Genomic DNA, 16,502 nt, shown 5'->3' with positions numbered 1-16,502 from the left:
ATTAAGGCTGTTATTCTCCCTATTTTGCTTTATGTTTCTTGTATTTTTCCAGTGCCCTATAGGAAAATTAAAAAAGTGGAGAAACTATTTTTTGTGTTTTTTTGGGGCAGTAGGATGGAAAGACTTAAGAGAGAGATTTTGTTTAAGCAATATTTGTATGGGGGACTGAAGTTTCCGAATATTGAAGTGTTTCTAACATTGCATTTTATTAAGACTACGGTCATTTTGATTGGGAAGAATAATAAAGGGGCATTTATGTGTAAGTATTTGGCTGGATGGATGCTGTATGGTCTGAATTGGGTGAAGCGTGATAAGAATGTGCCTGTTGCTTTTAAGTGTCCTGAGTGGTATGGTTTGATTGAGAAGTTTGTGAGGAAGAATGATTTGTTAGCAGTTGCAATGAAAGACTTTATGTTGGTTAAGAAGGTGATGGGGAAGATGTGTGTGAATGAGTGTGAGAGTAATGTGGTGGGATTGCGTTCTATGGAAGTTGCGCGGGTATGGAAGAAGTTAAGCATTCAAGGTGTGTCGAATAGACAGCGAGATATAGTATGGATGGGCCTTCATAATATTTTGCCAGTGAGGGATTTTCAGAAGAAAAGAGATCTCATAAGATCTGCAGTATGTCCAAGGGATGGTTGTGGAGCGAATGACACGGTGAGGCACCTTATGTGGGATTGTAATTTTGCGTATGATGTGTGGAGAGGTGTGGGTGGACTGTGTAAAGGGGTTGCTGGTGTGAAGTTTATTGATTGGAGAGTGGCTATGTTTGGTTTTGGTGCTAGTCGTCGTGGCCTAGAAAGGATGATGTGGTTTATTATGGTGTGTGTGCAGGAGAGCTTGTGGGATGTGAGAAATTTGTGTGTGTTTAAAAGAGTAAATTTAACAGTAAATGATTGTATTAGGTTGATCTTAGCAAGACTATATGTAATCTATTTGTGGGATACAAGAGAAGGTGGTGGTGGTGGAACAGATTCTGAAGGTGTGTGGAAATACCTTAAGTGGCAGGATATGGTTAAATACCGTTGATATTTTTTCTGGAAATTTCTCTGGCATAGGATTACTTGTTTGTATTTTTGTTGAATAATACTTTAATAAAGAAGCCACAATGATGTTTATGAAGTGGCAGTATAACTTATGACGAAGTCTGGTTAACTGTTTGCTTATATCTAAACCTGAGTGGTTTTAAAAAAAAAAATCTGTTCTTATCAGTTTAATATCTGATACGTCCCCTATCTGGGGACCATATATTAAATGGATTTTTAGAACAGGGAGATGGAAAAAGAGCTTGCTCTGTCCACTCCACGCATTGACCTGGTATTGCAGTATCTCCAGGACCGGTGCACCCCTTCTTTAATGCAGTTTCTAAAATCAGAAAGAATTGAATTCAATGTTTTTTGTTCATTTTGCTTGTTTGTCGGATTTTGGGATGGACTCTTTGGCTTTGCTTTTCTTCTCCTCATTGGATTTTTCATGTTCAAAGTTGCAGAAGCCAGATGACAAGCTCATTTTGGTTCAACTTCAGCAACTGTGCATTGCATAGCCATGTAATGTAATGCAATGCTATCTATCTAGCTCTCCCTCTTTACTTCCTTTTGGATAAACAGACATATTAGGCAAGCATTTTGGAGCTTTCACCTAAATAACTACAGGTGGTGAGATAAGCTGCACAATATAATTGACCTTTCAGTATATTGTTGCACACACACCATCTATTTAGCAAATGCCCTTGTTATCAACAGCAGCCTTTTAAACTCACCTGAGCTAACAGGTATGTGCGCTGGTTACTCTGCTGCGCTTAAAATTTCTTTTTTGGTTTGCTACAATGCCTTTTCTGAAACGTTGTCTCCCTCTGCTGGAACACTGACTTCTTTCATTTAATGCCTGCAGACTATAAAAGAGAACCCAACCCCAAAAGTTTGGTTGATTAGTCTGTGGCATTCTGTTAAACTGTTGCTTATGGCGGTCTCTGTGAGCTTCTCAGTGACATTCAGCCAGCCAGGTATCCTGCCTGCAGTAGATGGAATGTGGCAATGGAACGCTGGCTGCGCGTGTCATAATAGGCTCTGAGCCTTTATATACCTGCGCACAGCAGCAGCCACCTTCAGTCTGCTGCTGGACAGCCAGCAGCAGCAGCAGCAGGAGAGGTATGTAATCAGGAGCCCTCCTGCTAAGGGTAGACAGCTGCTCGTTCCACCCCACCCCCCGCCTTAATTGGTTCTCCTCCCTTCCAACGGTGTTGAGGCGGGTGGGAACAGCAGGGGGTGAGGGTGCTGTGTTTAAAGAGGTGGAGTTATGCAGATCTAAAACGCGTGGATTGCAGCAGCAGCAAGCTGAAAAGTGCAGGCATGTAAGGGATCTAGAGGTTGACAACATGTCTTCTTAACGGGAGTCCAGGAGCTCATCTCCACAAATGGACTTTTCAGGATCCTTGGGTGGCTCCGTAGTTCGAAACCAATTCTGGTTATCGCTTCTCGGCCTTTTGGCTAAGACCAAGTTTCTTGTGTGGGGTCCTTGAGTGTTTTCCCTTGGCCTTCCGGCATCGCCATCTTGATGGCTTAAGCCGGTTGCTGCTTTAGGGGGAGAACGAGGAGGAACGAGAGAGTGATCATAATGGGCGTGAAGATACGCTATGCTGGGACCGATGACAATCGGGTTTGCAATGCATTCCGCATTGAAGTTGATGCTGCTGTCAGAGAGCGTTTCAATCTGTCGTATATGGTGCACGAGGTGATCTTCAAAATCCTGGAAGTGACAAGAGAAAACATCGTCTGCCTGCAGGAATCCCGGAAAGAAGGACGGTATGTCTTGGTGCTGCAATCTATGGCGGCTTGCCGGAACCTGTATAAGAAGTTGAGGGAGCAGGAGAAGAATCCAACCTTGTATGGTTTGACTTTTACAGTCTTGTACTCCAAAGGTGATGTTCCCCTAGTCATATTTATGTATAATCCCTTTATGCACGAACATGACATTGCGACTTTTCTTAAGAGGCATTGTGACTTTGTGAGCAACAGTCACAAAATCATGAACGAGGAGAACTTATGGACTGGCAAATACAGATATTTTGTCAGATTTGGGGAAAGTTCTTCGGAGCCTGGAGGTGTTCATTACCCTCCCCAAAGTTTCTCTATCGGGAGAGATAGGGGTATTCTCTTCTTTCCTGAGGCCCCAGTTATTTGCAGGAAATGTAAGAAGTACGGACACTTACAAGAGGTTTGTACTGCTGTGCCTGTTTGCTCCAAGTGCAACCAAAGTGGGCATGTTGCTAAGGACTGTACCAATCCAATTGTTTGCAATGCTTGTGGTATGGAGGGGCATGCCTTTAAGTATTGTACTCGTCGTGCGAACGAGGGCAAGGCAAGGGCATACTCTGAGGTGGTCTCGAACTCTCCGAGGCCTAAGAGTGTGGCACCTGAGGCCGCAGTTTCTTCCAGGGTGAAGGTAGTGGAACAGCGTGTGGAGACTGCTCCAGTGAGGGCGTCTGCTGACCTACTGGTGGAGCCCGGGAGACTGGAAGAGGTTCTGGCAGCTGAGATGGACATTTCTTCCTATCAGGGGGGTTTCATTGACTCCTTTTGTGAAGAACGTGAGGGAGCCTTGGAAATCCCAGGGGACCCAGCTCTCAGTTGGAGCAGTGAAAGTATGGATGAAGAGGGAGCTGGAGGTCAAGGAGACTTCACTGAGACTGGGGTGAGGTCTTCTGAGGAACCGGACCGCGCTAAGAATAAAAGGGCCCGGTTGTCTGAACCATCAAGTAGCCAATGCGTGGCAAGTCCGGTGAGTGAGCGGGATTACCCAGTGGTTTCTCTTTCTCCTGCGTCAACGGCTTACCTGGAGGAGAATTTGGAGTCCACTATCTTTCAGCTAAGTGGGAGTTCGCCGGATGACAAAGGATAAGGAAGGCATGTTTTTTTGCTGAGACTGGTGTTTCTGGTTTTTGAGCCAAAGAATGGTCTCTAAACCAAATTGGGACATTGCGTCCCTTAATGTAAGACTTTTAAAGTCTAGAGTTAGAAGATCTGTGATTCTGGACTTCTTACATAACCATTCTTTTGATATTATGTGTCTACAGGAGTGTGGTATAGAAGAACCCCTGGAAGACGCTGATTGGCCATATGGCCAGCATATCTGGTCTGGCTCTAGTGGGAATAAAAATGATGGAGTTGGGATAGTATTAAATAATAGAAATTTTGTTTTTGAATATTATAAGGTAATAGAGGTGGGTCGTTGCATCTCTGCAGTTGTGTGTGGGAGGGGGTGGAAAGTTAAAATTATAAATATTTATGGTCCTACAAAAAAAGAAGACAGGTTAAGTTTATTAGATAAATTATGTTTAGAATTACCTGGTAGGATCCCTGTGATAGTAACAGGTGATTTTAACTGTGTAACTGAGGGGAAAGTTGATGCCTCAGGAAAAAAATTGGCAAACATTATTTCTGATTTTTTCTTTTTTGATGCTGCTGAGGTTTATTTGGGGAAGCCACCACCACCAACCTATAAAGCTGACAGGGGTGGGATAACATCTAGGATTGATAGGATGTTTTTTTCTAAAAATATAATATGTGATGGTTTTTCTCAATTTTCAGTTCCTTTTTCGGACCATGTGTGCCTGAAAGGTGAGTTTAGAGGGGATTTAAGGCGGGTGCATGGGAGAGGTGTGTGGAAATTGAATGTGAGTTTGCTTGAGGATGAGAGAATTGTGAATGATTTTAAGAAAAAATATAGTTGGTGTAAATCTCAAAAGAGTAAGTTTGAAAGTGTGTTGGTGTGGTGGGATTGGATGAAGTATGAAGTGCAAAAGTTTTTTCGTCGATGGGGCTATAAAAAGGCTGCCATGGTTAGGAGTCAATATAAAGATTTAATGATGAGGGTGGAATGGCTGGAGAAAATGAGGATGTGTGGTGTGGATGTGGATGATTTGTTAAGAAGTGCGAGAGAGGATTTGAAGAGGACTTTGGAGAGGAAGGGAAGGGAAATAATTTTTAGGTCAAAGGTGGTCCATCTTGATAAAGATGAAACGTGTTCAAGATATTTCTTTAAAAAAATAAATGGTAAGAAGGAGGGTATGGAGGAGATTTTTGATGTGGATGGTGTTTGTGTGAGTGGGGAGGATGTAATGAAGGAAGTGGTCACGTTTTATGCTGAGTTGTTTGGCAGGAAGTGGGTGGATGAGAGTTTGAAAGAAGAAGTGCTTAAGACTTTGGATTGTAAGGTGGATGAGGATGGATGTTCTGGTCTATGTGAGGCAGTGATTGAGGAGGAAGATAAGAAAGCGGTGTTTGGTGCAAGGAAAAATGTGACGCCTGGGAAGGATGGTTTGCCTGTGGAGCTATATGTTATGATTAGTGTTGAGCCACCCCCGTAGTGTTCGAGTTCGGTTCGGTTCGTCGAACACCGGGATGTTCGAGGAACTGTTCGTCGAACTGTTCGTCGAACACCTTAGAACACCGTCGAACACCGTTAAAACCAATGGCAGGCAAACAAAAACACATAGAAACACATAGAAAACACCTGCAAAGGTGTCCAAAAGCTGACAAACTGCTCAGAAGACACTCTCTTTAAAAAAGCCGGCCGGCAAATTCAGCAGCGGCATACACCGGTACCCGACAATTTAGACAAGAAGGAATAGAGCATCACACATAGATTAGATAGATAGAAACATGTCAGTCACACATATAAGAAGCACAGTGACAGTGTTGGTTACTGCACTTGTCATTTAGTGTAAAGGATTTATTAAAAAAAATATTAGTGTTTTCATGCACCGTCTCTTTAAAAAAGCCGGCCGGCAATTCAGCATCTGTACCCGACAATTTAGAACAGAAAGAATAGAGCTTCACACATAGATTAGATAGATAGAAACATGTCAGTCACATATATATGAAGTACAGTGATAGTGTTGCTTACTGTACTTGTCATTTAGTGTAAAGGATTTATTTAAAAAAATAATAGTGTTTTCATGCACTGTCTCTTTAAAAAAGCCGGCCGGCAATTCAGCAGCGGTACCCGACAATTTAGAACAGAAAGATAGAGCATCACACATAGATTAGATAGATAGAAACATGTCAGTCACATATATATGAAGTACAGTGATAGTGTTGGTTACTGTACTTGTCATTTAGTATTAAAATAAAGGATTTATTATTAAAAAAATTGGCGTGGGGTTCCCCTTAATTTTAGGCTCTAGCGGAGGTTAAGCAGACGGCTGGGGCAGATGTTTGAAGCCTGGGAAGGGGGTAATACCCACGGAGCTTCCCAGGCTACTAATATCAGCCCCCAGCTGAATACATAGCCTTTACTAGCTATTAAAATGGGGGACCCCCCAAAAAAAATGACGTGGGGTCCCCCCTAATTTAATAGCTAGCAAAGGCTAGGCAGACAGCTGGGGGCTGATATTAATAGCCCAGGAAGGGAGCCATGAATATTGGCCCCCTCCCAGGCTAGAAACACCAGCCGTCAGCCGCCCCAGAAATGGCGCATTCATAGGATGCGCCAATTCTGGCACTTAGCCTCGCTCTTCCACGCTGCCCTGGTGCGGTGGCAGGGGGTAATAGGGTTGGGGTTGATGTCAGCTTATAATGCCAGCTGACATCAAGCCCAGGTTAGTAATGGAGAGGCGTCTATAAGACACCCCCATTACTAACCCGATAGTCAAAGTTAAAAAAAACACAAACACCCAGAATAAAGTCCTTTAATTGAAATAAAGACACAATCCTTTATTGTTCTAAATTAAACCATACTTACCATCACGCCCATTCCAGCTGAAGCCAACGATCTCCTGCAATAAAAGAAAAATAATAAAGCAACCTCATCCTTACCTTTCCATGGTTCCCACGACAGCTTCAGCTCTGCTACATCGAGATGACAGGCTGGACCGCAGCAGAACGCTGCCATCCAGCCTGTCATCCCGCAGACACTGAGAAGCGCAGGCTTGCTTGCGCTGCTCAGCGTCTCTCTGTGACGACATCCAGATGAGCCGAGTTCATGTCCAATGAACTCGGCTCACCTCATGCACGTCACTGACAGCGTGGGAAAATTCTCACGCTGAAGCGCTGATTGCAGGAGAATTTTCCCACGCTGTCAGTGACGTGCAGGAGGTGAGCTGAGTTCATTGGACATGAGCTCACCTCATGCACATCACTGACAGCGTGGGAGAATTCTCCTGCACTCAGCACTTCAGCGTGAGAATTTTCCCACGCTGTCAGTGACGTGCATGAGGTGAGCCGAGTTCATTGGACATGACCTCGGCTCATCTGGATGCCGTCACAGCGAGACAGTGAGGAGCGCAAGCATGCCTGCGCTTCTCAGTGTCTGCAGGATGACAGACTGGATGGCAGCGTTCTGCTGCGGTCCAGCCAGTCATCTTGATGTAGCAGAGCTGAAGCTGTCGTGGGAACCATGGAAAGGTAAGGATGAGGTTGGTTTATTATTTTTCTTTTATTGCAGGAGATCGTTGGCTTCAGCTGGAATGGGTGTGATGGTAAGTATGGTTTAATTTAGAACAATAAAGAATTGTGTCTTTATTTCAATTAAAGGACTTTATTCTGGGTGTTGTGTTTTTTTTAAATACTTTACTAGAAATTCATGGCGGTCATGTCTAATACTGGCGTGACCCCATGAATTTTGGGCTTGGGGCCAGCTGATAATACCAAGCTAGCCCTAACCCCTTTATTACCCAGTGAGCCACCGCACCAGGGCCCTGGATGAGTTGGGTACAGCGCCAGAAGATGGCGCTTCTATGAACGCGCCATTTTCCGGGGTGGCTGCGGACTGCAATTTGTAGCGGGGGGGGCCCAGAAAGCTTGGGCCTCCCTGCGCTGCAGATTCCAGCCCCCAGCTGCCTAGTTGTACCTGGCTGGACACAAAAATAGGGCGAAGCCCCACGTACTTTTTTTTTAATTATTTCATGAAATTCATGAAATAATTAAGAAAAAAAGGCCTTCCCTATATTGTTGTGTCCGGCCAGGTACAAATAGGCAGCTGGTGGTTGGGGGCAGCCCGTTCCTGCCTGCTGTACCTGGCTGGACACAAATATAGTGCGAAGCCCCACTTCAATTTTTTAAAATTATTTCAGGAAATTCATGAAATAATTTTAAAAAAATTGATGTGGGGCTTCGTCCTATATTTGTGTCCAGCCAGGTACAGCAGGCAGGAACGGGCTGCCCCCAACCACCAGCTGCCTATTTGTACCTGGCCGGACACAACAATATAGGGAAGCCTTTTTTTTCTTAATTATTTCATGAAATAATTTAAAGAAAATTGACGTGGGGCTTCGCCCTGTTTTTGTGTCCAGCCAGGTACAACTAGGCAGCTGGGGGCTGGAATCCGCAGCGCAGGGAGGCCCAAGCTTTCTGGGCCACCCCCGCTGCAAATTGCAGTCCGCAGCCACCCCGGAAAATGGCGCGTTCATAGAAGCGCCATCTTCTGGCGCTGTACCCAACTCATCCAGGGCCCTGATGCGGTGGCTCACTGGGTAATAAAGGGGTTAGGGCCAGCTTGGCATTATCAGCTGGCCCTAAGCCCGAAATTCATGGGGTCACGCCAATATTAGACATGACCACCATGAATTTCTAGTAAAGTATTTAAAAAAAACACAACACCCAGAAAAAAGTCCTTTAATTGAAATAAACACACAATTCTTTATTGTTCTAAATTAAACCATACTTACCATCATGCCCATTCCAGCTGAAGCCAACGATCTCCTGAAATAAAAGAAAAATAATAAAGCAACATCATCCTTACCTTTCCATGGTTCCCATGACAGCTTCAGCTCTGCTACATCGAGATGACAGGCTGGACCGCAGCAGAACGCTGCCATCCAGCCTGTCATCCCGCAGACACTGAGAAGCGCAGGCTTGCTTGCGCTCCACAGTGTCTCTCTGTGAGGGCATCCAGATGAGCCGAGTTAATGTCCAATGAACTCGGCTCACCTCATGCACGTCACTGACAGCGTGGGAAAATTCTCCTGCACTCAGCGCTTCAGCGTGGGAGAATTCTCACACTGAAGCGCTGAGTGCAGGAGAATTCTCCCACGCTGTCAGTGACGTGCAGGAGGTGAGCTGAGTTCATTGGACATGAGCTCACCTTATGCACGTCACTGACAGCGTGGGAAAATTCTCCTGCACTCAGCGCTTCAGCGTGGGAGAATTCTCACGCTGAAGCGCTGAGTGCAGGAGAATTCTCCCACGCTGTCAGTGACGTGCAGGAGGTGAGCTGAGTTCATTGGACATGAGCTCACCTTATGCACGTCACTGACAGCGTGGGAGAATTCTCCTGCACTCACCGCTTCAGCGTGAGAATTTTCCCACGCTGTCAGTGACGTGCATGAGGTGAGCCGAGTTCATTGGACATGAACTCGGCTCATCTGGATGTCGTCACAGAGAGACGCTGAGCAGCGCAAGCATGCCTGCGCTTCTCAGTGTCTGCGGGTTGAGAGGCTGGATGGCAGCGTTCTGCTGCGGTCCAGCCTGTCATCTCGATGTAGCAGAGCTGAAGCTGTCGTGGGAACCATGGAAAGGTAAGGATGAGGTTGCTTTATTATTTTTCTTTTATTGCAGGAGATCGTTGGCTTCAGCTGGAATGGGCGTGACGGTAAGTATGGTTTAATTTAGAACAATAAAGGATTGTGTCTTTATTTCAATTAAAGGACTTTATTCTGGGTGTTTGTGTTTTTTTTAACTTTGACTATGGGGTTAGTAATGGGGGTGTCTTATAGACGCCTCTCCATTACTAACCTGGGCTTGATGTCAGCTGGCATTATAAGCTGACATCAACCCCAACCCTATTACCCCCTGCCACAGCACCAGGGCAGCGTGGAAGAGCGAGGCTAAGTGCCAGAATTGGCGCATCCTATGAATGCGCCATTTCTGGGGCGGCTGACGGCTGGTGTTTCTAGCCTGGGAGGGGGCCAATATTCATGGCTCCCTTCCTGGGCTATTAATATCAGCCCCCAGCTGTCTGCCTAGCCTTTGCTAGCTATTAAATTAGGGGGGACCCCACGTCATTTTTTTGGGGGGGTCCCCCATTTTAATAGCTAGTAAAGGCTATGTATTCAGCTGGGGGCTGATATTAGTAGCCTGGGAAGCTCCGTGGGTATTACCCCCTTCCCAGGCTTCAAACATCTGCCCCAGCCGTCTGCTTAACCTCCGCTAGAGCCTAAAATTAAGGGGAACCCCACGCCAATTTTTTTAATAATAAATCCTTTATTTTAATACTAAATGACAAGTACAGTAACCAACACTATCACTGTACTTCATATATATGTGACTGACATGTTTCTATCTATCTAATCTATGTGTGAAGCTCTATTCTGTCTGTTATAAATTGTCGGGTACCGCTGCTGAATTGCCTGCCGGCTTTTTTAAAGAGACGGTGCATGAAAACACTATTATTTTTTTTGATAAATCCTTTACGCTAAATGACAAGTACCGTAAGCAGCACTGTCACTGTACTTCATATATATGTGACTGACATGTTTCTATCTATCTAATCTATGTGTGATTCTCTATTCTTTCTATTCTAAATTGTCGGGTACCGCTGCTGAATTGCCGGCCGGCTTTTTTAAAGAGACGGTGCATGAAAACACTATTATTTTTTTTGATAAATCCTTTACGCTAAATGACAAGTACAGTAAGCAGCACTTTCACTGTACTTCGTATATATGTGGCTGACATGTTTATATCTATCTAATCTATGTGTGAAGCTCTATTCTTTCGGTTCTAAATTGTCGGGTACAGGTGTATGCCGTAGTGTTGAGCCACCCCCGTAGTGTTCGAGTTCGGTTCGGTTCGTCGAACACCCGTGTGTTCGCCGAACTGTTCGTCGAACTGTTCGTCGAACACCTTCGAACACCGTTAAAACCAATGGCAGGCAAACAAAAACACATAGAAACACATAGAAAACACCTTCAAAGGTGTCCAAAAGCTGACAAACTGCTCAGAAGACACAACTAACACATGGAAAAGTGACAAGTACATATAGTCATGCGAAAAGAAAAGAGGTGGAGGAGTAAAAGGAGGGGGAGACACAGATATAGGCATGTCATGCCCTTCTAAAATCCAAAAACTGAGAAGCCGAGACGGCCAGTCCGCTCCTGCCCGTGCCACCTCCGTGTCGCCGGGTTTGTGCCAGAGCCGCGGTGAACCCTGACGGCCAGCCCCCCTCTCCCAATACTGGTGCCTGTCCGCTGGTGGGTCGAGAGAGCCCCCCTGTGGTGGAGGCAGCTCTAAGCTTTTTAATTTAAATTGTCCCTCTAATTTGAATGAATACACTTTAAATCCATTTACAAGGATCTATTGGAGGGCAAGTCTCATGCCAGCAGCCGCGTAATTCCAGCTCCAGTAGCGTCCACTAAAGCTGCTGCAGTTAAAAAGCTTTTATAAGGATCGAGCTCGGCTGTCCACCGCAAGGCATCCTAGTGCCAGTCCCAGCCCCTATGCCTTGGGGTGCCTCCTGATGCTCTTCACTAAGTATCCCGTGGTCCCGAAGCATTTCCTTTGAAAAAATTAAGTGTCCAAACTACAGGTGGTGTAGCTTGCTTAACAGCCGGGATAATCCGCTGACTAGCAGACACTGCTACTAGGCACAAAGTATTTCCTGGGCTAGATGCAGTTAAAAATTTGTAAGTAGATACTCTCGTTGGATGCTGAGAAAGCATTCCATAGAGTCTCCTGGCACGCCATATATGATTCTCTTAAAAAGCTTGGGGTAGGGGTCTAGGGGACCCTTTTATAGCCAAAATCACGGCCCTGTATCACAATACGTCACCTAGGCTGAAGATAAATGGAACTGTAGCACCGAGGGCTCGGTTGCTACAGACGTATTGCACCTCACCCAGAGGTGTGATATCTCACTCTCAGATAAGGATGGAGTGTGGATCAGGACCCGACACCTGCATGCATTACACCACATTGCCGTGGGGCAGGGCGACCAATATGCCCCTGAGATGGGCACGACAGTCCCTGTCCCTGGCTGGAGTGGGGGGAGGGAACACTGAGGAAGGGGAACCCTGCAGTGCAGGAGCAGGGAGGAAGCAGTTCCTGGGTGCATTGAGAAGGGAGTATAAAAGGTGGGCACCATCTTAGTTCAGTGCAGAGAAGTCTGAGCAGAGGTGGCAGGGAGCAGGGGCTCTGCATGAGCTCTGCTCCGGAGGCGGGCCTAGTAACAGAGGCCCAGGCCTGCAAGAGGGAGAAGGAAGGAAGAGGAGCGGAGAAGGCTCCAGGAACGAGGAATGAAGGGATCCCAGGGGTGCGGATGGGCGAGTCGCCACCGCACGCCCGAATCCACCTGCGTGGAGGGGTCAGGCCAAAGGGGGAGACCGGTCCCCGAACTAGTGGAGGCAGGAAACGACCCTCAGCTAGAAACCGGAGGCTCTGACATTTTATGTGGCGCAGCCCCTTGCTCCACCCGCTAGGAAGGCACCACATAGGGTCAGGGAAACTGGCGCCAAGTTTACCAAGAGGAGGCCCGAGGCAGCCGGACAGAAGTGTTGGTAAGAAAGGCCAGACAAAGGACACACAAAGGGGGTCCTGTGAAGCGCTCCAAAGTTATCTGGGAGTTGTCTGAGCCCCTCACCTGGTGAGCACAGTACGATGTGGGCAGCCGTTACCTGCAGACGTGGTCTGGATAATAAGAACTGTGAGTAAAGGCCCTGAACTGCATCACTGACTCCGTGTCGTTACTGCTGCTGCCCTGCACCATCACCCCCATCCTCCGCATACACTGCCCTGAGGCTATACTCCTCCCGTGGGGAGTTATGCTACGCTCTGCTGCACCCACAACACCAGCCTTAGCGGTCTGCCCTGTAGCGGCGGTTCACTCTGACCGCAATCCACTGGTGGCGTAGTCGGACATTTAAACATCAAAACCACATAAATAGTTCCGCCACTGGTTTGACCGCCCTGAGCCACGGAACCGGATCGCCGCCACGAAGACTACAACCACCAGCATCCACCAAAAAGGGTCCGGCTCCGGGTGTCCCAAGGCCCAGGGGGTGCGTCAGAACATTTTCATCACCTTTCACAATCACCAATGGGACAAGGCAGGGATGTCCTCTGTCCCCTCTCTTATACATCCTAGTGACGGAGCACCTGCTCTCATCAATTCGCCATAACCCCAATATTAGGTGGATTGAGGTGGGAGGCACCGAGTACAAGTGCTCTCTATTTGCTGATGATGTCCTAGTATATATCACTCAATCACATATATCCATCCCTGCTGTTATGGCTGAAATAGATCACTTTGTTACATGGTAAAATTTTAAAATCAATGCAGCGAAGTCTGAGGCCCTCGATGTCTCCCTCCCTAAATCCATATAGGATTCCATCCAGTCCAACTTTCCCTTTGCCTGGCCCTCACAGGGTATCAAATACTTAGGAATTCCTATTCATAGAGACCTCTCCCATCTATGTTATCTTAATTTTGGGCCCTTTATTGAACAATTCCATACAGACCACGGTTGGCAAGTTAGAACTGTAAGATTCACTACGTGAACCACTGGTGTTTTGTGGAAAAGCACATGTAAGATTCTGCAACAGTCTCTGCTGATACTCCTGCATGCGTGCATCCCTTTCTATGGCAGGAATAATTTCTGCAAATTTACTTTTGTACCGGGGATCTAACAGTGTGGCAACCCAGTAGTCAGGATTATTTCTAATTCTCACAATTCGAGGGTCATGTTGCAGGTAGTGCAGCAAGAAGGCACTCATGTGTGTTGCGCATCCAGGAGCACCAAGTCCCTGTTGTGTTGGTGGCGAGGTAACAATCATGCTTCCTTCCTCTGTCCTCTCCCCCCAACCTCGCACAACAGAAATGTGATCAAGGTCTCCCTCATCTGATGAGTCTTCCATCAGTTCGTCCTCCACTTCTTCCTGGGCTCCTGCACCTTCCTCACTAGTTTGGCTGCTACCATGCGCCCTGGTAAAATCATCTCCCCCACCCTCACATGCCTGCCGCCCTGGTGCTGCCGACCGTCTGGACCTTGCAGATGTTAGCCCTTCCGCATACAACTCCTCCTCCTCTACTTCCTCCACCTCCTCTTGTGCCACCACCTGACTCCGAATTCTGTTTAACATGTGCTCCAGCATGTAAATCACCGGAATAGTCATGCTGATAATGGCATCGTCAGCACTAAACATCTTCGTCGCCATTTCAAAACTGTGCAGAAGGGTGCATAGGTCCCTGATCTGAGACCACTCCTCCAGCGTGATTTGCCCCACCTCTGAATCTCGTTGGCCCAGGCTATACGTCAGAACGTATTGCACCAGGGCTTGTCGGTGCTGCCACAGTCGCTGCAACATGTGCAGAGTTGAATTCCACCGGGTAGGCACATCGCATTTTAGCCGGTGAAGTGGCAGGCCCAACGACTTCTGTAGAGATGTAAGTCGCTGAGCTGCGGGATGCGAACGGCGGAAGTGAGCACACAGCGACCGTGCCCTCTGCAGAAGGCCATCTAGTCTGGGATAGTGGGCTAAAAATTGCTGGACAACCAGGTTCAACACGTGAGCCATACAAGGCACGTGTGTGACATTGCCCCGGCGAAGGGCCGCACCCAGGTTTGCAGCATTGTCGCACACGGCCTTCCCTGGTTTCAGGTCCAGTGGAGACAACCATTCATGAAATTGGTTCTCCAGAGCTGACCACAACTCCTCAGCTGTGTGACTCACATTTCCCAGACATTTCAATGTAAAAACCGCCTGATGACGTTGAGCCCTACTGCCAGCATAGTAAGGAGGTGTGCAGGATCCCTTCTGCGCAGTTAGAAAGCTTGTGGCATGACCAGACAGGCTTTGGGTGCAGGTGGAAGACCGAGAGGAGGTTGAGGAGGCAGAAGCAGTGGAGGAAAAATTACATAAAGAGGATTGACGCACAACTCGTGGGGACGGCAAGACTTGGACAGCAGCCCCTTGTCCTGCTGTCACCATAGTTACCCAGTGCCCAGTCAGCGACATGTAACGCCCCTGTCCATGCCTACTCGTCCAAGTGTCTGTGGTGAAATGCACCCTGTCACACACAGAGTTTCTCAAAGAAGCGGTGATGTTGTGTGCCACATGCTGGTGGAGCGCAGGCACACCTTTCTTTGAGAAGTAGTGCCGACTGGGCATCTGGTACTGGGGCACTGCGACGGACATAAGGTCTCGAAAATCCTCTGTGTCCACCAGGCGGAAAGGCAGCATTTCTGTAGCCAAGAGCTTGCAGATGGTGAAATTCAACCTCTTAGCTTTCTCATGGCTAGGAGGAAATGGTCTTTTACTTGTCCACATCTGAGGGACCGAGGGCTGGCTATTGTGCTTAGACGGGGTTGATAAGGGTGTCCCCGGCAAACTGCCGGTCTGTGAGGAAGATGCAGGCGGACATGTTAGGTTGCCTTGATCCAAAGGTGGTGCTATCGATGTCGGACAGCGCTCAAGACCAGCTGGTGTTACCACCTCCAAAGAAAATGATGACCTGCCAATCACGCTGGCTGTTGCGGGTAAAGAGGTGGCAGGTCTGCGCCCCAAAACAGGTGTGACTGCTGTCCCCCCAGTCACAGAGGATGAAGAGGCCGCGGATGCACAAGATATGGCAGACGGTGGTTGGCCCGGCCGGCTAGACCGCATTGTAGCACACTGAGCTTCCCACTGCAACTTATGCTTCATGTCCATGTGCCGGTTCATGCATGAAGTACTCAAACTATGTATTTTTTGGCCTCTACTTAGCTTTTGCTGACAAATGTTACAGATAACACGAGTTGGGTCATCTTTATCGATCTGAAAAAATGCCCAGGCTATGCAAGGCTTAGCACCCATGCGACCTGAAGAGCCACCACGACTTGTGGTGAGAGGCAGAGTTGTGTTTGAGGATGCAGTTGTTGACGTGCTTCCAGTACTACGTCTCTGTCCAGGAAGGCGCAACCTGACCTCGTCGTCACTAGCATCTTCCTCCACCTCCTCTGCTGACCTCATCTCTTGACTGACTGTGGGTTGACAGTAAGTGGGATCTCCGACCTCATCATCATCACCCTGTGCGTTATCACACCCGTCGTCCTCAGAGCCAACCTGTTCCTGCCCTGACAAAAAACTAAAGTTGTCGCTCCAATCAGGTATTTGAGTCTTATCATCGTCTTCCTCATTGTCTCCACCAACAGGAGTTACAGTTTGGGAATGAGGGTCTACATTATGGTCAGAACCTTCTGCGTCTGGTCCTGGATCCGACTCATAAAGATTCTGGGCATCAGTGCAGATCATTTCCTCGTCTGGATTCACAGAAGCGCTGGAGTCGACCTCTGATTCCCAGGCTATAGTATGAGTAAACAGCTCTGCAGACTCAACCATCTGTTCTACCTCATACTCAGACGGGCAGCTGGAGATTTGGGAGCTGTGAGGAAGCAAGTGCGATTTGGGTGACACCTTTGAGGACTGGAGTATTTGTGATGTTGAAGTTGATGTGGAGGAGAGCCCACTTAAAGGAGCACTTGATATCCGTTGAAGCACCTGCTGTTTTTGTGCCTCATCTGGAATTTGTAGCGA

The 16,502-nt window shown here is 47.4% G+C and overlaps 1 non-coding gene across 1 annotated transcript; it reads left to right on the top strand.

Annotated features, from left to right (window-relative positions):
* Window positions 1-1,165: 1,165 nt before the first annotated feature.
* On the top strand, window positions 1,166-1,351 carry LOC141179726 (U2 spliceosomal RNA). The gene has a single exon (XR_012255712.1). It is a non-coding gene; the product is annotated as a U2 spliceosomal RNA (small nuclear RNA).
* The last annotated feature ends 15,151 nt before the right edge of the window (window positions 1,352-16,502 follow it).

This window comes from Phyllobates terribilis, unplaced genomic scaffold (genome assembly GCF_046119375.1).
Source record: "Phyllobates terribilis strain yellow unplaced genomic scaffold, ASM4611937v1 Scaffold_30__1_contigs__length_15301838, whole genome shotgun sequence".
Classification (NCBI taxonomy): domain Eukaryota; kingdom Metazoa; phylum Chordata; class Amphibia; order Anura; family Dendrobatidae; genus Phyllobates; species Phyllobates terribilis.
The sequence above is the reverse complement of the archived record's forward strand: the minus strand, read 5'-3'. Positions and strand labels throughout refer to the sequence as shown.